This window comes from Rhinolophus ferrumequinum, chromosome 3 (genome assembly GCF_004115265.2).
Source record: "Rhinolophus ferrumequinum isolate MPI-CBG mRhiFer1 chromosome 3, mRhiFer1_v1.p, whole genome shotgun sequence".
NCBI lineage: Eukaryota > Metazoa > Chordata > Mammalia > Chiroptera > Rhinolophidae > Rhinolophus > Rhinolophus ferrumequinum.
This window is the reverse complement of record NC_046286.1, coordinates 37,068,063-37,092,405: the sequence shown is the minus strand read 5'-3', so window position 1 is coordinate 37,092,405 and position 24,343 is coordinate 37,068,063. Positions and strand designations below refer to the sequence as shown.

Here is a 24,343-nt window from a genome sequence, read left to right as displayed (position 1 = left end):
TTTTAGGGCAGTGAAACTATTCTGTATGGTAATATTAGGTGGATATATGTCATTATATATTTGTCAAAACACATAGAATGGACAACATCAAGAGTGATCCTAATATAAACTATGGATTTTGGATGATCATGATGTGTCAATATAGTTTCTTCAATTGTAACAAATGTACCACTGTGTTAGAAGATATGGGGAAGGAGGGGAATATGTGGGGGCATGTGGGAACTCTCTGTACTTTCTGCTCAATTTTGCTGTGAACCTGAAACTGCTCTGAAAAATGAAGTCTATTTTTAAAAAGGTACATTTTCCCTAACTCTATCCACTGAAAAGGCGTAGAGAAAAATACTTACCCGGCAGTAATGAAAGCCCCTAGTGCCTATGTTGTTGTATCTAATGTCTTTCTTCACTAAAAATAACCCAAAACTCCACAAAGAAATAGGTGATTACAAGGCTGGCAAAGGAAATACACAAGATTTCTCCGGGGCATCTTATCATAACAGAAAGCAATAAAACTATTTAAACTCCTGTGACCATACCCAAAGTACTAGGAGTCAAATTGGAGAGCTTTCTACAGGAAAAGGTGGGCTAGTTTAAGTCTCAGAAAGAATAAAAACTGCAGTAGATTGATATAAGTCAAATGAATTCCGAAGTATATTTTAAAATTATTTTTGGTAGAGCTTGCTTTGGCAGCACATATACTAAACTTGAAATGATACAGAGAAAATTATTATGGTCCCTGCACAAGAATGACACTTAAATTCATGAAGTGTTCCATATTTTTGGGACAGATGGTTACTAGACTTATTGCAGTGATCACTTCAAAAGTTATATAAATGTCAAATCACTATGTTGTACACCTGAAACTCATATATTGTATGTCAGCCATACTTTAATTTTTTTTAAATAATAAGTAAATAGAAATACATTTAGTAGTCTCTTTAGAAAGATGCTAGGAAAGTAATTAATTTTGTTAAAAACTGGTACACTGAGGGAAATAATCAAGCATTTATCCTTTTCTATGTGAACAGAAATTTGGAGTAACCAAATCAAATAGTTGATTCTTTACAGCAGGATTCCAGCTTAAGAAAAAGGGGTAGGGAGAAGAAATAATAAAATTAGAATATCCCCACTTTGCAAACCAATAATGAAATAATGAAAACAACAATCATCAGGGTTTGCTAATATCATAAAATGAAAGACAACCAGACATCAGTTACCTCCTGATGGAAGTACATAATAACACTCATTCTAACAAATCATTCTAACAAAATCATTCTAACAAAATAAAAACTCAAACCTGAATCCAATCAGACCTCTAGATTTAATTATCAATTTACAGGAAATGCAGGGAAAAGAGATACAGGCCAAATAATGCAAGGATGCAAAGCAAATTGGGGGGAAATGTCACTATTTGGGATATTCTGAATACTGACTGAATACTACTCTAAAAAGATCACTATGTATTTCTAAAAGGTATAATGGTACTATGATTGTGCTTTTACAAGGGTCTTTATCTTTTTAAAGAATTTAGTGAAATACTTAGAGATGAAAGATATTATGTATGGAATTTGCTTCAAAATAATCCAGTGGGACTGAATAGGTAAGGACAAAACTGAAACAAGTTTGTCTATTAGTGATAATTGTGGAAGACTCATCATGGGTACATAGAGGATTCTTTTACATGTTTGTACTTGTTTGAAATTTCCCATAACAAAAAAATACTGTGTAATGGTAGTATTAAAACAGAATGAAAAGAATACTTGATATCTTTCCATATATTTCCCCAATACTTCATATAAAAGCATCAAATACTCCAACGAATATCCAAATTGCAATTAGAATGATTCAACCCTAATTTAGAAAAGATTAAGAGATCTAATTCATTCAATTGTTTAGATAACAAATTTAGGTTCAATGTTAATTTCTAATTGTTCTGTCATTTTGAGTAGCAGACTGAAAGCAGTTCTGTTAAAAATATCTGCAGTCAATACTTATTTGAAATGTATGGGTAGAAAAAAATGATCTTAGGAAAATTAGTCTATTTGTAGGATACTTTAGGAGAAGAAACTTTTTAATTACCTTTGAACACAGAGCGGCCTAGAGACCTAAGAAATATTTCTGATTTACATAAAGAAGCAGATGTCAGGATAATAGTTATCGATAAAAAATAGTGCTACTAAACATAAACTTTATATGACAAAATTACATAACCATAATTTAAATGCTTAGTAAGGCAGAGAACAGTTCAATGAAAGCAAAAGAGCAAGCCGGAAGATGGTATGGATGGCTCTAATGTCAGAACAGGCTGAGAAACAGTACAAAGATGAGAATGTTTTATTCACTCTCTTTGTGTTTACAGAGAATAAAAACCATGGAGATCAGCCAAGCTCACGTGGAAGATAAAGAAAGTGTAAGAGCTTAATGAATTGGGAGAAGTTCTATAATATACTACTGCAGAGTAAGCTTTTTTTGATAATAATGTTTATATGGTAAGATATACTAAGACTATGATATAGATTAACAGATTGATGACTAAGATAAACACAAATAAAAATGTATACCTGAGATATGACGCTTTACCCAAGCCCATTTGGAATTATTAGGACTGTTAATGATACTCGGAAGATGCCCAGGAGACAGATTTTGGAAATGGAGAGACTATAGCAATATGATATGGTTAAACCTTGCATCAACTAAAAATTTTCCCCCGGAGAAATTCATGGTTTCAAGGCTGGATTTAGTTAGAAATGACAAAATGTTGACTACTTCACCATCAATGAAAAATCAAGTCCATGGTTTCTATATATGTTTCTGAGTATAGAAAATATATTCCTATAAACTGAATAGCAAAGTATATCCCAGGACCCTTGATGTAATTGTGCACATTTCTTTTGGAAACCATAGATACAACCAGAGCATCCTGAATAAACATACATAGAACTATAGATTATAACACACTCAACTATAAAAGAATAACCATGCTTGTCATAGGACAGGATATTCTCCACAATGTTTGATCAATTTGAAGCATACATGTCTGTGTATTAAACTTTAACATTAGGATAGCTAACAGATAGCAATAATCAAAATATTAACCACATACTCAAGCCAGATTACTTTCATTAGAATCCTTAAGTGAGACAGTATCTGTTGCAGATTATGTTTCTATAATCCATTTACTTGATTATTACATTTAGAAGTATTTGTTAATGGGCACAGAGTTTCATTTTTATGAGAGATCTGGGGATGGTTGTGGTCCTGGTTGCACAACAATATGAATGTACTACTTAATACCACTGAACTGTACACTTAAAATGCTTAAGTTACTAAAGTGTTATGTCATGTGTATTTTATCACAATTTTAAAAATTAGGAAAAAATCACAGAGACAGTGGGAAAAAACAAGTATAGTGCAGAATCAAACCATATTATATTTAAAAAACTGAGTAAAATTTAGAAACAGTCATGAAAACTTAGGTATTAAATTTAGTGAAATAAAATATATAAAAAACTTGAACAATGTAGAAACCATCAACAAAACAAAGAGGTAACCGAATGGGAGAAGATTATTTACTTACAAACAACACCTCTAATATCCAAAATATATAAAGAATTCATAACACTCAAAGACAATAACAAAAATAATACAATTGAAAAATGGACAGGGAAATGCAAATCAAAACTATAATGTGATACTACCTCACACCAGTTAGAATGGCTATCATCAACAAGACAAGAAACTACAAGTGTTAGAGAGGTTGTGGGGAAAAAGGAACCTTCATACACTGCTGGTGAGAATGTAAATTGGTACAACCACTATGGAAAACGATATGGAGATTCCTCAAAAAATTAAGAATAGAATTACCATACGACCCAGTAATCCTTCTTCTGGGTATCTATCCAAAAAATCTGAAAACATTTATGTACCCCTAAGTTCATTGAAAACTTACATATTAAATTTAGTAAAATAAAACACAGAAAAGAAGTTAGACTATGAAGTTTTATAATCTAACATTTAAAACCTTTATGTATTAGTGACATTAATAAACTCATGTACCTAGAAATGAACTGAAGCACCAGTACATGGTCTACTAAAAAACAAACTTCAACGCAATCACCTTTTTTCTATATATGAATATTTACATAGATATCATTTTGATTCCTTCATGTCATCCTGTGGGAATTATGGCTTTGGAAACTGGCACAAAAGTGCTAATTCACTGGCTATTGCTATTGCTGTGAGCAGTAAGTAGTCCTTTGTGATCCAGGAATCTTTTGTCTTCAATCAGCATCCATGAAACCGTCATGCTAATCTGTTGTCTTGAAATTGGGTACAAAACTCAGACCCTTGTTTCTCTGTTATATGTGCTTTAATGTACTAAGTAATGTTTAATTATAAAAATACTAAAAGGAATTTAAAAGTTATGTGACCTCTAAATATTTGGAAAGTCTATTTTATAGTTGTTCCTACACATACTCTACATGTGTTTCTTCAGTTCTGTTTTTACTTTTAATTTCTTGATTTTAATTATTTCCTCAAAAGTATTACATAGAGATCATCCCTGTTTGACCAAGCTGTAAGTTTAACTATCTCTAGTTTATATGAGGGCTGACAATTTAGTTCGCGAACTTGTTGCAACAATGTTGCTAATATTTTTGATGTCAGATTATTCATTATGAATTTGTACCAATTGGACAAACAGTTAACCAAGTTTACAATTTGGAAGTGCTGAAAAGGCTGTGTAAAAAAGTCAGAAGACATGAACTTTTCGCCAACAATTCATGGCTCTTGCATCATGACAATGCACCAGCTCACATGGCACTGTCTGTGAGGGAGTTTTTAGTCAGTAAACAAATAACTCTACTGGAACACCTCCCTATTCACCTGATCTGGCCCCCGATGACTTCTTTCTTTACCCAAAGATAAAGGAAATATGGAAAGGAAGACATTTTGAGGACACTCAGGACATCAACGGTAATACGACGATAGCTCTGATGGCCATTCCAGAAAAAGAGTTCCAAAATTGCTTTGAAGGGTGGACTAGGCCCTGGCGTCAGTGCATAGCTTCTCAAGGGGAGTACTTCGAAGGTGACCATAGTGCTATTCAGCAATGAGGTACGGCGCACTTTTTCTAGGGTGAGTTCACTAACTTAATTGTCAGACCTCGTACACCTAGTGGTAATTAAATCAGGTACTGATAAATATGACAGGGAAGGAAAGTGTATAATACAAACATAACTTTCTAAAGCTGTCATCAGGAACAGAAACTCTAGAAAGGGTATATTCTATTTTTCTGAAGGTTTCTTTATTATTCAGGCACCTAGACTAATATGTCTTTTAGTAATTCACCCTGTTTAAATCTCATCAAGTAGTTATTGCATGTCAATTTCTCTGTGCCCCAATTTCTTTGGAACAATAACAAAAAAGAGTTACAAATCAATAATCAAATTACAAGTATGTTCTGAAAACTATTGAGCAAATGTGCTGGGTTTTTAGATAAAAGGCATTATAGATGGAAATTATTTGATTTCAAAACGCCTCCTGAGTGACTGCATCTGTGTTTCTCTCCAAAGAAAATGCAATTCGTTCCTGCTAGGGAAGCTTCTTTCCTGTTCAGACTTGGTATGGGATGAATACCACATCTCTCCAAATTATATCTTCTCTCACTTCTAACAATTTATGCCTTTTATAAGTCAATGTCTTAACTAGTCTCTTAGCAGGTATGGATTTTGCAATTCACCAAGCTTTTATTTAGATTTTATTTAGAGAGGTCTCCCATTATTTAATTGTCATTAAAATAATTTTTTATAATCATTTTACTAATTTGAGTTCAACAAGTATATGGAAATTGCCTAATACCCACTAATATAACAGTTTATTGATTTTGTTAAGAACTTTATAAACTACCTGATAAAAAATCAGCTTTATTTTGTTTTGTTTTTCATTTTTGCAGTTTGGGATAAGTGCCATATGGTGGAATAAAATTGTAAAATTAAGAAAAGCTGAGACTAAAGTGATTAACTACAGGTGGTTCTCAACTTCGCCTTGAGCTAGACTTAAAAATGAAGTCAAACTACATTTGAATATCTGAATATTTGAATATCTGAATCTATAAGGCTGCAACGAGATCTACTATTGGCAAGTCACAAGTATATTTTGTGACACAGGGACAGAGGCAAAACAATCCTTCAAAACTGGAATACTAGGCCTGGCTGCTGATATAATAGGGAATAATCATTAAACTATCGATCAAACAGATTTTTTAAATATGTTGCATGTCATAGTCAGAGATTTCAAATCCAAGACAAAATCTGCTGTTAGTTACAACAGAGATGAAGTGTGTGTATGGGGGTGGGGGGTTGGGGGGGGTCTCTTAGTAGACAGGTGATCCCAAAATCAGCATAATATGGAAATCAATTCAAGGACTCTTTTCATCTCAGCCCAAGAAGATTCCAAATTAACAAAAGCAATGTTATAGATTTTTTTTTTAAATGAAGTCAAGTATTAATCTCTTCTAATACATAAAAATATTCAGAAGTCACATTCAAGAGTTGTCTCCTGTGATTTGCTTAGAACCATTCTTCGTCTACTGAAAATGTTCCTATGGCCAAGCTCCTGTTTTTTCATGAAATTGGGCTAAAGAAAAAAAAGTTCAGATGAATTTGTCTCATATTATCAATCACATTTTGATTACTCAGTTGTTTTTTTGTGTGTTTTTTTTTCTCTATGATCAGAAAGTCTAATACTAAGTTTAATTACCTCAAGGGCCTGCTCTATATCTTTTATACTTCTAAATTGTATTTGAGTTATTTATTTCAGTATTGCTATATTTTATTAAGTCTGAAAAGCACAGTAAAGCACTTTTTACCATTTCAATGTCACTGAAACAAGAATAGGTCTCACACTCGATGACATCTTGCATACTTGTATTCCCTGGTTGCCTCTCAAAATCCACTCTTCACCCAGTGGAACTTCCCTCTGGCTTGAGGTCCAGCCAGAGTGTGCTATATCCTCTGGGTTATCTTATCCTCTGGATTCCGGTAGGGTCCTTGAGTGGGATGCTCCAGCAGTAAATCAGAGGGAAAAAATCAGAGAACGTGTTACCTCAACTCCCTACTGACAGACTTTGGTATGACAACTGGGTTCCTCTAGCTCTTGTCTGGCTATTAATCTCCCATAGCTTTAGGTTCTCACCTGGCTTGTTCCCCAGCCCTGTAAACTAAGGGTTTTTGAGGGTTTCCAGTTGTTGCTAGATCCTGGTTGCTTTGCAGCCCTGGTTGCTTTGTTTATTTCATTAACCTTCCCCCACCTTTGTAAATTGTCCCTTTATTTAATTTGTCCCCCTTTTTGAATGTGCCATTTCCTTCTTGATGGGATCCCGACTTAAAAAAGTGATTTATACCAGAAGTGGCCTGAGAAGACAGCCACCAAAATGGAATTCTGGTTTTGGTTGCACATGTCATCAATGATCACATTTGCTGGGGGAAATCAGTCACTGGTAATCCATCACATGTGCTGGCATCATGATTGCTCGATTTGTTACTGGTAATGGTAGTATGGATGGGGAGCCAGGAGAAAGCAAGAGTAGAAGGTAAAGAGGCTGTGGTATATGGTCACTATGGTGACAGTGGTGATTACTAGATTGTAGGTTAAGTTGGCTGCTCTGATTGCCCTTGAGAAAGCACACAAATAAAAAGTCTTACTAGAGGCATAAATTCAAACTAAAGGCACAAATGAGAAATCAGAAAAACTACACCGGCTTCAAAGAAATATAACATTGCCTGTAACAGTCAATCAATTATGAAGTACAGGTATTAATTCAAAGAGATGCAGAGTTGCAGCACCAATTTTCAATGCCCTTTATACTAAAGAAACATCCTGTTAGTAGAAGCAGTCCCTCCTCCCGATGTGAAAGAAAATCATACACTGATTTCACTTGGGGAATTTGTCTCATAACGTCATAGAAATTTTCCGCAGGAGCCCATTACCACCTCCTTGCCTCCAGGCCCATAAATAGAATTAGAACCCAGAATAGCCCAGAAGATAGACAAGATGTGTTCTTTGAAGACACAACTAATAGACAAAATTAGTAGGATCTTGTCAACTTGTAAGTGTAGGAATTCAGAGAACAAATATGGCAACATATTCCCAACATGAAACAAGAAGAACAAAATATTGGCCAAATTTCTGTAAGTACATTTACCTAGGATTCGGGACTGAATGTGTTGGCTCAAGCACCTGAGAGTAGTGTCAATAATCTGATGTGGTGGTAATTGAAACCTGGACTCAACAGGGCGTACAGTCACTTGAGATGCCAGAACTCCCCTGGAACACTAAGACAGAAGGAGTTCCAGGGCCCAGGGAGATGAAATGGATCCGTTATGTACAAGTTAATCAACCATTTCCTACCCACAGCTTATAAAAGGGCCCGTAGAACACTTTCTTCACTAAGACATTAAGAAACGTATTATCAAGGAGCCCCCAGCATTACTGAAAACACTACAGGCTAGGGATGAGGGGAGGGGTGCAGTGTAAAAATGATTTTCTTGATATAAATGAAACTATTAGTATCCCAGAGCGGCAGATGCCAGGCAGCAGCAGTCACCAGCAGAGCCAAAGGGGTTGATCAGGGATACAGGGAAAAAATGATAATCAGAGTAGTTTGAACAGCGGGGTTCTGTGGCAATGGCTACTTGGTCATGGTGTCCCTAAGGATTAACAAATGGCCAGACTCCCAAGCCTAAGAAGATGCTTCTTGATGAAAATTAGTGGAAAAATTCTAGATTTAGTAGACAAAAATGTAAGTTTAGAAACAGTAATAGGGACTCATGGACTGTTCCCCAAGTCACAAACCTGAAGGCCCTCCAATGAAAGGGAGGTCATGTCTAGTCAATGAAGAACTCTACAGTATGTACCCTTTGAATCTTCTCAGCAGCTTTCTCCCAAGGTAAGTTCAGCTATTTGTCAAGGTGTCTGTGCATTAGAGGAAGGGAAATACTCAGACTTCCTAAGAGATATTAGTAGATATTTGCTTGAATTCCTGCCAATCTCCCAAGACAACAAAAAGCTATCATAGACAACTGGTTAGGGAGGGGAGCTTCTGCAAGTTAGGTGACAGGTGGCGCTTTGGCCTCGGCTCATCTCATCATGGGTTCAGTAGGACTACAGAACTCTTCTGTACGTATTTCCCCAAGCCCAGAATTCATAGTAAAAATAGATATAATTAGTAACAGGCAGAATCTTGTATTGCTTCCTGAATCAATGGAGTGATGACTCTTTTGACAGGAAGGGACAAAGGATGTTCTTAGAATTACCCTTCTCCCACATAACTGATAAAATTAGACTAGGAACAAGGGTATTGCAGAGATTAGTGCCATTACCAAAGATTCATAGAGTATAGAGGTGATGATGGATCTCATAACCTGTTTATTATATCTTTTGACCACTGAAAATAATGAGGTTGCTCCATTTTATGAAGAATAACTGTGAATTATTATCATCTTAATCAGGTGACAGTACTAATTCAAGGTGTAAATTTTGCTGAGCAAAAACAAAAGAGAAAAGCAACTTAGCTCCTGATATCTAACAGGCAGCTATTAACTTAGGAAATTTGTATTTTCTATTCCACTTCATAAAGGTAATCAAAGCATCTTGTTTTCTTATGTCCATGATAGCAGTATACCCTTACTATCACATAACAAGGAAATATCAAGCATTCTGCTCCCTGCCATTACAGAGCCTACCAGAAACACAACCTTCTTCTCCCACAGAACATCACACTGGTTCATTATAGAGACATAAGTTACAAGACAATCCCAAAATTATCTAGCATCTCCTCTAAAGTAGAGTCACTATAAGGGTCTGTCAAATTGTAAAAATTTTAGGAATGCTACAATGGTCACAGATTTTCTGGTCCTTTTACTGGGTAACCCATAAGACTTCTAGCTCTGGGGAAAAACATCCAGAAACAGAAGGCTCAGCAACAGGTCCAGACTCACAGGGCAAGCTGCCCTAACTCCTGGGCCATAGGATCCAACAGATGCAATGATATGGTCAGTATCTAGGGCTGGTTGAGAGGTTCTATGAAACCTCTTGCAAATCCCAATAGGGGGCTCATGATGTAAATACCTAGGGCTTTAGAATGAAACCATGCCTTATTCTGCCCATAATAATTCTCCACTGAAAGAGCAATTTCTGGTGGCCATTCGGTGTTTGATCATGGCACATCAAATAACTATGCCACCTGAACTCCTCATGTGGACTGGGTGCTACTGATCCATCAAATCATTATATTTAATGTGCACAGAGCGTCCCACTGTATGGCACCTGGCCCCAGGTGCTCCTGAATATAAAATTAAATTTCATGATTACTTATGGTCACATGGGGAGTTTCCTGGAACAGAGGAAGAAAAACCCAAGCCAGCAATACAGACAAGTCTGCATGGTAAGGTAGAACCAGCTGGAAGTGAATAGTAGCTACACTACATTCACAGTTAGAGTGGCCATAAAATACAGCAATAAAAGAATATGCTCCTAGTTGAAAGAATTTCCCATAGGATATTTGATGGTTTATTTTATAGTGGGGAAGAGATGGCCTAAGGTATGAATCTACACTTATTCAGAGTTTCTAACCTGTTGGTCAAGGATTTACATGGAAGAATACCTGAAGATAAGTGTGACAGCACAAAAAGTTAATTGTCAAATCAGATTCACACAAATCACAGGTATTAATCAGGACCAACATTTAAATATAGTTCAGAGGGTAATCATTAGGCACAAGCAGGGATAAAAGTTCATCATGAATTTAAACAAGGCCAGTTTAAACATCGTTAAGTGCCAAGACAGCCAAATGCGAAGGACACAGCTAATTTTCGGTCCCGGCATTATTCCAGGTCAAAACCAACCAGATATTCTGAGGTGTGTTGATTACATTGACCACCTTCCACAATGGAGGGGGCCTCAATTTGTCTTCATGGGACACATATTAATATTTATATCTGCCTTCTCTGACTACAAAATTTGTGATAGCACCATTTCCAAATTTATGCAATTCTTTGATATATTACACCAATATTGCCTCTAACTAGGAATTTATTTTACAGCGAAGAAAGCATACAACGGGTTTATGACTGGTGTTCACTGGTCGTATATGAGTACCAATACCAGAAACAGATGGGTTGATATAAAAATGGAATGCCCTATTGAAGTCTCTGTTATTTGCCATCTAGGGGACAACATGGAGAAAAATGAGGCATTATCTATTAGAATATGGAAAATGCCTTAAGCCAGCAACCAATATATAACAGTATTCCCCCAAAGACAGGAATGCATGGATCTGGAAAGCAAGGGTGGAGGTCATCCCACTGAAGGAATTCTTTATTCCTTTCTTCTCAACCTTGGTCTCAGTGGATTTGGAGTATTTATTCCTCAAAAGAGAAATGCTCCCACCAGGAAACATGGCTATGGGTCCATTCAATTGGAACTGAGAGTGTATGTATTATTTCTCTATTACTGTTATAACAAATCACCACAAATTCAGTGTCTTAAAACAACACAAATTAATTATTTTACAGTTCTGTAGGTTAGAAGTCTGTTGACTGAAAAATTATATTGACTAGGTGTTTCATCACCAGTGCATGCAACATGGTAAGCTACCTGCACACGCTGGTCTGCATGCCAAGATGGATGGATATTTATATAAGGGAAAAAGGGAAGGAGACTTTAGAACCATCGATCTTCATTATAAACAGAGTTCTTCCTGTAAGGTTCCTGTGATTACAGAGAGTGTGGAGACTCTTCCCATAAGCCCTAGCTCTTCCCATAGACCCTACTGAATGATCATGTTTATTTAAAAATTCCAGTCAGTCTTCGTCAAATCCAACATGGATCTAAATTTGCTAAAATGAAGATGCTGGCAGTGCTACATTCCTTTTTAGGGGCTCTAAGGGAAAATTTCTTTACTTTTACTATTTCTAGAAGCTACACACACATCCCTTCATTCACGTCTCCCTTCCCCCATCCTCAAAGCCGGCTATGTTGCATCTGTCTAGCCATTCTTCTGTAGTCACAATTTCCCTTTTCTCTCCTTTTCTGCCTCCCTCTGACATTTTTAGGGACACTTGTGATTACATCAGCCTCACCGAGATAATCCAAGATAACCTGACTGTTTTGGGGTCAGTTTATTAACAGTCTTAATTCCATCTGAAATTTTAATTCCCTTCACCTTCTAACCTAATATATTCATAGATTTTGGGGAATAGAACATAAACATCTTTGGAGGGATATTATTCTGCCAATCACAATGTACCTTGGTTATTCAGGACACTTCATGCTGCTAAGCCAACTGGCAGGAAACAATGTCACTTCACTAGAAATGGTGATTTATCCTTATTGCCAAGGGAAATTTGTACATTGAGTTTTAAAGGTCACTATTTCTGAAATCCAGAGGATTCATTAGGTCACCATGCTCAGTGGATAATGGAGAATTGCAGCAACTACTAAATACAGAACCACTAAGAATCTTCCGGAAATAAAAGTTTCAATCATCCCACCAGATTAAAGGCAAAACTAGTCAACACATTGTGGAGGATAAGAGACACAAAATGGGTCATGGAACAAAAAGCTATTTATCAACTTAGACCTTGAGATCAACTATATAAAATGGGGTTATAGTAGTTATGTTTCATGTAAATGAGTAATTTCCTCCTTTCTTTCTTCCTTCTATCATATCTGAATGGTACAGGTAATCCTAATATTTTAATTTAAGTAAAAGGTGAGATTAAGACTATAGTAATATCTTTCTGTAATGAGACAACTATGTTTTCCTTTTGTTAGATGAGGATGGAGGCTGATGGTTAAAAGGGGTAGATAGTCTCCATTTGTCCTCAAAGGCCACTTTGTACTCTTCTCTGACCTACTCTGAGTTCTGAGAGGAGACATCTATGAAATGCCTCATCCAGGCTCTCTTAAGTCTGGCATCTTTTGGGGTTCAGATAACAAGAGACATTAGCAGGGAACAAGATGTTAGAAAGAGACACAAGAGACAATATTTACTGCCTAATTCCGCCCTAACAAGTATACAGCATTGGCTGCATTCCTCTAGCTCGGGCCACTGATACCAATAAGACTATGCAAGCTCTTTACACAGTGGCTGCTACTGTGGGTTCTAATAACTGCTCTTCCTCTTGCTACTTCAGGTCCAGGGATACAAACAGTTTTCAACTGTTGGGAGTCCCTTTGTGTTTCAGCACCACTTGTCTCTTGCCTTACCCTGCCTCTCTCTTTAGAAGCAGTACCTTTATTAAACTCCCTTTAGCTACTCTCTTAGCATAAAGTCTGTTTCTTGCCTGAACCCTGCCTGAGACATAAGACAAGTGCATATGTTTAATGAGGCAAGCCAACTCACATCTACCTATCTTTTGATTTCCCTTCCTTGCTCTTTCTTTTTCTTACTATTGATCCTTTTCTTTTCTTTTTTCTTTTTTCTTTTTTTTTCTCTCTAGGTGTACTGTTTTCAACTATCTACAGGTAACACATAGAAATAATAGGCCACAAATCTTTTCATTTTGCATAAAACATGTAAAAGAAAAAAAAGATTCTCCTTTATATGTAAGATGTAAAATGAGTGATTAAGAAAGGGGCTTCAGAATTATCTATATTAGTGTCTGAATCCTTATCTTACTATCGTGAAGCAAGATTACTTGAATTCCAATGATTGTCAAAGGTAATAAGTATACTCCACTGATTTACCTCTCCCACTGATTATAACTGAAACCTCTGGACAAAACACAAAAAGCAAATACCTGAGGACTTTGAAAAGTTTACAATAACAGGCAGATTAAGGAAGGGAGTAAATGCTTGACGGACAATCTATAACAGGGTTAAGTTTCTGGACTTGTTTTCTTCTTTTATCCTGGCTTTAACTCAAGGAGAGCCCCATCGTAGAACTGTGCAGTAGAGTATGGGTAACCAAACTCCAAAGAGAAATGTTAACTTTCATGACAGAGGATCAGGAAAAGAGGTCCCTGTGAGCCAAAGTGTGTGGGAGGAAGTCCCCATTTTTCATTTTTCACACTGTACCAAATGATGTTGGGGGTGGCACAGCACCAAAACCCTGAAAGAAAATCCAGAAAAAGAGCCTACTATGGCCTGGTGAGTGTGGAAAGAATCTCCCTCTCTCACGCGCGCGCGCTCTCTCTCTCTCTCTCTCTCTCTCTCTCTCTCTCTCTCTCTCTCTCTCTCTCTCTCCCCCCCTTATCTCCCTCCCTCCCTCCATCTTTCCCTCCGTCCCTCCCTCTCTTCCACTACTTTTCTTTTACTGTTTTGTCCCATAGGGACCTCTTCTTTTAGGCAGAACTATGGGGCAGTATGGATGGCTGGATCTCTGAGAGAAATACCATGTTTTTAGATCAATTCACCAAGAAGACAGAACAAACATAAAAGGGTAGATACACAAAAAATAGTTTCAAAATACATGAAACACAAATTGAGAGAAACATAAAAGGGAAGTAGCTAAAGGCACAGTTATAGTAAAGAACTTCAACACTCCTCTTCTAGTAACTAATAGATAAAATAGAGGGGAAAAAATCGGTGAAGGTATACAACAAGTTCTGAAGAAGACTATCAACCAATCTGACTTAATTGACATTTAAACTTCAAAAACAGCTAAATACAGATTTTTATTTAATGGAACATGACACATTTACTAGTATAGACAATTTTCAGGGCCATAAAACAAACTTTAACTGATAGAAAAGAAAACATGTGGAGTATGTTTTCTGACCATGACAGAATTAAATTAGAAATAAAATAAAGACAGATATATGGAAAATTCCCAAATAATCATAAGTTAAATATATACTTCTGCATATCTCATATGTTTAAAAGGAATTCTTAAGGAAAATAAAGTATTTTGAACTGAATGAAAATGAAAGTACAACATATAAAAAGGTATGGGATATAGCTAATACCAAGCTTAGGAGGAAATACATTGCATTAAATGCTTACATTTTATAAGAAGAAGGGTTTCATCAGTAACATAAGCTTCAGACAAAAAATAGCAAATTGAACCTAAAGCAAAAAAAGTTTGGAAATCAATTTAAATCAATTAAATTGAAAGATAAAAAAATCAATAAACTAAAAGATTTGTTTTTAAAATAAATCTATAAAATTGTTCATCCTGTAACAAAATTTATGAGGAAAAAGAAAGACAAATTATTAATAACAGAATTCATAGAGGATACATAATTACAGACCCTTCATATATAAAAGTTATAATAAGGGCATACTATGAATATCTTGGTGCCCATAATTTGACACCTTAAATATAAAATGCCCTAAACTAAACCACAATGAGATATCACCTCACACCAGTAGGAATGGCTATCATCAACAAGACAAACTGTAACAAGAGTTGGAGAGGCTGTGGAGAAAAAGGAACCCTAATATGCTGTTGGTGGGAATGCAGATTGGTGCAACCTCTATGGAAGGCAGTGTGGAGGTTCCTCAAAAAATTATGAATAGAATTACCATAGGACCCAGGAATCCCTCTCCTGGGTATCTACCCCAAAAATCTGAAAACATTTATCCGTAAAGATATATGTGCTATGATGTTCATTGCAGCTTTATTTATGGTGGCCAAGACATGGAAACAACCAAAGCATCTTTTGATAGATGAATAGATAAAGAAGTTGTGGTATATATACACAATAGAATACTACTCAGCCATAAGAAAAGATGAAATAGTTCTTTTTGTGACAACCTGGATGGATCTTGAGATTATTATGCTAAGAGAAATAAGTCACACAGAAAAAGTAGAGAACCATATGATTTTACTGATAATGTGGGATATAAAACTGAAAATAACAAAAGAACAAGACAAACAATGAAGAAACAAAAACTCATAGACACAGACAATAGTTTAGTGGTTACCAGAGGGTAAGGGGAGAGGAAGAGTGGTAGATGAGGTTAAAAGGGATCAAATATATGGTGATGGAAAGAGAACTGACTCTAGGTGGTGAACACACAATGTGATATATAGATGATGTATTACAGAATTGTACACCTGAAACCTATGTAACTTTACTAACAATTGTCATCCCAATAAACTTTAATTAAAAAAATAAAATAACACAAATTAAATGCCCCAAACTACCAAAGCTCATTCAAGAAGAAATAAGGAACTTGATTTATGCCATTGTGAATTAAATAAATTAATTTCCTATTTAAAAACTTTCCAAGGAAAAATCTCCAGGTCTAGAGGATTTCCCTGACAAATTCTAATAAACATTTAAGAAAGAAATAATGCCAAATTTAAACAACATCTTGCAGAAAACCACGGAATAGGTGGTAACACCTCCCAGCTCATTTTATGAGGCCAGCATTACCCCAATACCAGAGTTAAACAAAGAGATTACAAGATATGAACACTATAGAACAATATCCCTCAAAAATATAGACTCAAAAATTCTCAATAGTATCAATCCAAATCCAGTACCATAAATATTAGAAAGTACATCTCAACCAAGTGGGGTTTATCCAAAGAATGCAGGGCTAGTACAATAGTGGAAAATCAAGCAATGTAATATACTATATTAATAGTGTGAAAAACAAAAGTCACATGATTATATCAATTGATGCAGGAAAAAGCAGTAGTCAAACTTCAACATCTATTCACGGTGAAAACTGTCAGCAGAATAGAAATAGAGAGCAACTTTCTCAACTTAATATCCTATCCTTTTATTCTTTATCCTTTATCCTGTTCACTGTAGCTATTTTCAGGCAAAAGATGTGCAATAATTAAAGCTACCTTTTATTCAGCTTGTGCTCCAGAGACTGTGCTAAATGCTTTATATACATTCTCGTACATTGTGAATTTAGTTCTTAAGGTAATTTTATATGTATCTATGCATATGTGTTTGTGTGTGCATGAGAATACATGTGCTATTTTTTTCATTGATTACCTTCAGACTTTTGTCACTTGCATAGGTCTAAACTCATCAAATTGTATACATTAAATATGTGCAGTTCTTTCTATATCAATTATACTTCAACAAAGCTGTTATAAAAAAAGGATAGAGAATTCAAAGTTAGCTATCAAGGTAAATGAAGAAGAAAAAATGGAATTGAAAAAATAACACAAAAAGGCGTCCTTTCATCAGAATCATTCATGTAAAAGCGGTTTCCAGGATACCAATCATAACACTGGACATAGTAAATAGATTGTTTGTTGGATTTGCTCAGAGTTCAGATATGTGTAGGACAGTGTCTAAATGGGATTTTAGAGACAAATGTATTGCTTGAATAAGTCCAAATCATCTGTAGAAATACTGAAAGTATTAACACTCTTAATTCTATATAAATCAATTGAAAATGGATATATAAATTGAAAATGGATGTGCACAAGTCACCTTGACATTTTAACCATGTTGGGTGGGGTACAGATGTAAAGTCCTGTCTGTCATGCTTCTGACTAAAACAGAAACAAGGGAATAAAAACAGAACATCCCTACTTTCTGAGCAGAAAGCTTCTCAGAAGCCAGAAAACAAAAAATGTACTTAAGATTGTGTGAAGTTCAGGGATTTCTATCAGGTCATTTCAATATGCCTAAGGGAATCACTAAATTTACAAGTATACACTGATGTAATTTCCCTCATTCTTTACAGTCACCCCTGAGTAAAGTTAGAGAGATCAGTTTTCATGAAAAATTCTGTAATAATCTAAGACAAGTTAGATTTAAACCACTCCTTTTCACTGTCAAAACACCAACAAAACTTAGAATCATTCTAAGCGATTAATCTGAATATAACCAACACACACTTATTTCTGTATAAGTGTCAGTTCAGTGACTCTCATTGCATTCGAAGATCCTGCACATATTTGTGATTTTACATTTATTATGTCTCATTTTAATAATTTTTGAACCTACTCTGTCTCCCCCATACTTGACTTAAGGGTGGCCACTTTATCATTTATCTCTGCAACTCAAGCACATAACACAGTGCCTGAGAAATAACACTTAATATAAAGCATTATATACAGCTTTGTATATCTATAGTCCACCTATCATAATAGTGATAGTTACTCAATAAAAATATTGAGTAGTTACCATGAACCAGACACCTTTCTAAACAATTTGCATAACATTAACTCATTTAATCCCTACCATTACACTATGAGATAGATATTAGTTTCTCTTTTTCCAGATAGAAGAGTACCTGCAAATGATTAAACAAATGGCCATTTATTTTTACTTGTTCATGGATAAGACAAAATGAGTTTACATTCCTTCCCCATCCCTTTAGTAAGTATCCCTGAAGGACAAAACAAACAAACAAAAAAATGTGCACTTGATAGTTTTTCTGTAGTCCCACTTTACTACCTCTTTCTTCTCTACTCAGTGCTAGAGATACCAGACCCACGATCCTAAGGCAGGCGTCCTTTCATCAGAATCATTCATGTAAAAGCTGTTTCCAGGATACCAATCATAACACTGGACATAGTAAATAGATTGTTTGTTGGATTTGCTCAGAGTTCAGATATGTGTAGGACAGTGTCTAAATGGGATTTTAGAGACAAATGTATTGCTTGAATAAGTCCAAATCATCTGTAGAAATACTGAAAGTATTAACACACTTAATTCTATATAAATCATATAGATGTTTCACATTCTGTTAGCCTCTCTTCTCTTACCATATGGACTTATGTTAAAGCTGTGATCTTGCTTCTTGTCCATTTCTCTCATGATAGCCATCGTCCTCCTCTTGTTCACCTTTTATTCTTTACCTGAAGCAATAGCTGTTGTACTTCCTGCATTCAAGTATCATCCCAATACTACTACATCCCCATACTTAACTACTGAAAACTTCTGCTGTACTCATCTGTCACACTTACATATTTCGTGTGTGTGTGTGTGTGTGTGTGTGTTTTACGCGTTCTCTTTGTAACTACACAATCTGTTGCCAGAAATCTATTGACTGCTAAAAGGGAAACAATTTCTGGTCTTCTTGGCTTTGGGGGTTGTTACCACAACATAAGGCTATCCTATATTGACAACTATAGAACTTACTTCTAGAAAAAGACGACTGATCTTCTGATCAATTCTAAGATAAATTCTGATCAGTTCTAAGCAACTGGTCTTCAGGATGTCTCTCAACATTAAAAAGCATTTGATAAAATGGTATAAAGTTTGAAATTTGCTTTAATATATTTGAGGAAATAAAAGTTTAAATAGAAGAAACAAATGCGCCATAGTCTTGATAATTGTTAAATCCTGGCTATTCTGTATTCTCTCCACTTTTAAATATATTTGAAAATTTTTATACAGCAAACTTTGAGGTTTGCTCCAGAAAACATGACTAAAATAAAAAAGATATAAAGGAAAATTGCACATTATGATTGGCGTGAAATAATGATTTTTATGGCAATGTATAAAAAAATATGTTTGAAAATAAGATTTTTTCCAGGTTATTTTGCTACAGTCTGAGAGATATACTACAAAGCACATATAATTCATTTGTCTTCCTATTGACCTAAATAAAATATACATCAAAATCATCTATCAGTCGATTTCATAATTATTATTTTGGCATCTTCATATTGTGAATGGGTGGCTATTCTAGTTATTAGAAAGATTTAGTGTCTCTTTTTAAATTAATACATTGATACAGCATCATAGTCAATTCCCTGGTCTTGAAATAACAAAGGTGAGAAAGGTCAGCAAATATTTATTAAGATCCCCTATGTAACCAATTGGAGATGCAACTACGAATAAGACTGAGTACATGCCCTTAAAGCACTAACATTCTAGTGGTTGGTCTTCTGTGTTTTTCTGTGACTTTGAAGAAATTGCTTAATTTTTGTTGGGGTTCAGTTTCTCATCTAAAAAAACGAGATTAATCCTGGATACCTTGTAAAATTGTTGTAGAAATTAAAGATTATATAGTGACTAGTCGGTGTTCTGCAGAGAAGAGGCGATTCATACAGGAGTTGGTTCGTGAGGTTTGGAGGCTGACAAGTCCCACCATCTGTCCTTTGCAAACTGTAGAACCAGGAAAGTCAGTGGTGTAATTCAGTTTGAGTCTGAAGGCCTGAGATTTGGGGGGTGGAGAAGTGGCGGCGGGGCAATGGTGTATGTAAGTCCAAGTCTGAATCTGAAAGGCCAAGAACCAGGAGCTCTTCTGTGAGGGCAGGAGAAGACGGTTGTCTCTGCTCAAGTAGAGAGAAAAATCCACCCTTCTCTGCCTTTTGGTTCTATTCAGTCCCTCAATGAATTGAATGATGCCCATCTCCATTGGTGAGGATGATCTTATGATCTTTAACTTTAAATCAGTCTATGACTCAAATGCTAATCTCTTCTAGAATCACCCTCACAGACACACTGAGAGATAATTTTTAACCAGCTATCTGGCATCCCTTAGCCCAGAGAAGCTGACACATAAAATTAACTATCACATATGGTAGAAAACACATAACAGAGAGAATAGAATGCACTAAAACTATTTTCATTTTCTGATTTATACATAATTGTTTTGTGAGTTTTGTTAGCATAAAGGAGCATTTAAAAATCTTACTACTTCTTACTGAATTCACTAAATGAAGTTTTTGTTCCGCCCAAGTTGAGAAGATACGTTGTATTCAGACAATGCCCAAACTTATGACACTTTGTTAAAGTAGATACATAGTTACTATTTCTTTACTTTTTTTTTAATTAAAAGGTTTAAAAACAGGCATAGTAAACATCACAGACAATTAGAATTTATCTTCATGCTCAGCCATTAATGTCTTGGGTTTCTGAACAAGTAATTAGTCTCTTTTGTGACTTTATCCAGTTGGAGTGAGGGGGAGTGTAAGCTTTATGTTAATTTAATTGGTGTATTATCTAGGTCACTTATGCAGTATTCTCAAGGGAAAATTCTCTATTGAAAAACTAGATGAATGCTTTCTTTTTCATTGGTTTAAAATTATTGAGGAATTTATTTGGTATTTGGATATCAAATACCAAATATCTTCCTTTTTACCACTAGTTTCTATTGGCAGGTTCAGAATAATTTTTTCACAGAAATGTTCAGTGCCAAAAATATGGAAGAACACCAAAATAATAGTTAACCAAAGGTTTCCTTAAATACTGTCAAAAATGCAAATATTTGGATGCATCCAAATGGTTCATTAAAGTTTTCAGACTTAGTTTCATTTAGTTCATATCAATTCAATCTCATTTTATTTTGAGCAAAGTAGCTCTAAGATTTTTCCAGATTACCATGAAAAGGGTATTAAATTTTGCTCTTCAACCCAAGGTAATCTTCTGTTATTTATAAAATGATATTCAGATATTAATGTCAAATGTATTAACTGGGTTGAAACTAGAGTGGTATCTTTATTGTTTTCTATAACCATAGTATAGATAGATGCATAGGTCTGATTTAATCTTACTATTTGCTAAGTATGAAATTAAGAAGAAATACATCTTTCAAAGTCTATCACCGGTAGAAACAGATAGAAACAGAGTTTCAGAAATACTTGTACATTAGTACAAAGATTCATTTTAAGATATTCATTGCAGCTCTGTTAACAACTGTGGGAACCTTAAAACAACCTTAATATCTATCAATAGGTAAGGGGTTAAATAAACTATAACATACATATATTATTGAATATAGAAGCTTCTATTTTTAACCAACTGTAAACTAATAAACATTCATTGTTGTGAACCAAACAAACAATAGCTTCTCAACCTTACTCACCACCAAATGATGACTTTTATTGTCTCTCATGTTTGGGTTTCAGAACAAATGGTTTTTACACCCTTTCAGAAGTTTTACTGTTTATAAGCATATATACTACAGGAGATATAATTTGTTACAACCATTATTAAACATGAGAAATTCATATGTGATACTACAAAAAGAGTGCCAAGACACAGACTGAAAGTTGCAGAATGATAAATACATTATTACAAAATGTATCCAAGATGATAGTTATGCATACATATGTCAATGTGTATGAAAATACATAGAAATTGACTTTAAGGATGCATATCAAACTGCTAATCATACTTATCTCTGGGTAAGGTAATAGATGACAGATTGAGAGGAGGAAAACGAGAAGGGAATGGGGATGACATGGTGCTTTCATCTTTATCTTCACATATTGTTTTATTGTATAAATCCATAATAATGATTACCTATATAACGAAAAAAGAAAGAGGGAGAATTAAAAAGAAACACGTGCATAACAAACCAGAACTAGAAACAGAAAAGGAAAAGACGCAGAGTCTTAACTGGGATGAATAGCAGGTCTGGAAATTCACTTTTGTATGAAAAGAGCTTCAGGGCTATAATCTTAATTGAAATGGAAATCTGAAACTTTTCTTGCATAATAATGTACAAAAGATTGGGAAAACAGCCTCGCTTTTGTATCAAAAATCATTAGATTGATTGAAATTATGAGGAGAGCTGGAATGAGGCTATTCCTGAAGAGTATTAAAAATAAGGAAGGAAACAAAGGAAAATACAGAGTAACTGAAGAGGACTTGGGTGGAGAACTGTTACCTGAAGTCCATGCATGGCTGAATGCTGCAATGGAATAGTTCAAAGCATCCATTGCTGTGGCTTATTCTCCAGATGGAACATATAATGGTGTTGGCAGGGTGAGAAGGGTTGGGGAAATATCTGCTTTATTACACTCAGCATTGGTTTAGTCTCCAGTCTATTTGCTCATAAAGAATTGTCTCGTATAATGTACTGTATTGGGAAAAACTGACCTGGTGTCAGTTTCTCTCGAAACCTCTTTGAACCTTTAGTTTTCCACTTATAAAATATGGAAAAAAGAACCGACCTCACAATGTTATTCTGAGCATCAAAGGATATAATATAATGTATGTGAGTCATTAGGACATTACAAAGTGACATACAAAGTTATATATTGTTTAAAAGGAAAAAGAAAGTTCTATGGATGTCAATATAAAATCTGGTAGAAATCTAAAAATCTTAGGCTGTAAGTGCAACATGAAACCCTGTATAAAATTTTGTTTTCTTCCTTAGGCTTACAAATTAATTTTTTACAAAGTATAAAATAAAAACAAATAAGTAAAATGGAATAGTTCAAAAACTTTGACTGGAGCAATGATTCTGTTGGACTTCAAATAACTTTCTGCATTTTCATTATTGAAAATTCTCTTTTCAATTGAAAAATAATATGCATACTTCCAATCAATTGTGGATTTATCCCAAACACTTGATTATATGCCTAGAAACGCTTTTCACAACATGTCCCCCTTAATTTCCTTATTCTAATGGTCATTAGATTATGAAAGATTTATTAGCACTTTTGTGATATTTAATAACATAGTACTTAACTAAAAACAAGATGAAAATAAGATGACTTCATCTGAGATAAAACAAATTTTTCAAAAGGAAAATTTACTTTTTGAAAAATAGTACCATGTCTTATTTTTGTGACAAGGGTGATGTTAAAAATCTAAAATCATACATACTAAATTCCTCTAAAAACATTTTCAGTGATAACCTCATTAAACAAAGTGAAAATCAAAGTAACAAAGTCTTCATGTTAATTATTCAGCTACTTTCATTTTGAAATATGATTTCAAAAAGCAGTTTGCCATGGTCATTTTGTCTTGTAACATTTACTGAGTGTTCACTATTCGAGACACTGTGTTTTCTGCTATACTGTGAATTATATCATTTAATTTCACAACACTCATAAAATAAATTCTGCTTTTATCCCTACCTTACAAATTTAATAAAAATCTGGCATGGAAGGCAATTTGGCAGTATCCAGAAAAATATTAAAAATTTTTTTTATCATTTAGCCCAGAAATCCTACCTACGGTAGTTTATTCTAGAAATATACATACTTACATATGCCATGAAGTATGTAGGGGGTTACTCATTGCGGCTCTGTTTGTAATAACAAATGATTAGACACAATCCCAGTGCTGAGCAACAGAAATGGTAAAATAAACCATCACTCTATTCCAATTATCTAATGCTGTTTAACAACCTACCCTTAAACTTAGTGACTTAAAACAAACAATCACTTATTTTTGTTGAATGAATCTGCAATTTGGGCACAGCTCAGCAAGGACAGGTCACTGCTGCTCCATGCACCAGCTGAAGTCACGTGCCTCGGGGCTGGAGTCGCCACTTTCAGTGTGACTTATTCACAACTGGCAAGTAGGCGCTGACTGTCAGCTAGCAGCTCAGATGGTGCTGGGAGCTAGGGGCCATGGTTCTTTCCACCTGGATTGCTTGCGTTTCCTCACAACCTGGCAGCTGGGGCCAAGAGCAAGCGTCTCACAAGAACCAGAGGAAGTGGAATCGTCCTTTA

General features: G+C 35.1%; 1 non-coding gene across 1 annotated transcript; it reads left to right on the top strand.

The window, feature by feature from the left end:
* Positions 1–675: 675 nt before the first annotated feature.
* Positions 676–778, top strand: LOC117020952 (U6 spliceosomal RNA). Its single transcript, XR_004422776.1, has one exon. It is a non-coding gene; the product is annotated as a U6 spliceosomal RNA (small nuclear RNA).
* The last annotated feature ends 23,565 nt before the right edge of the window (positions 779–24,343 follow it).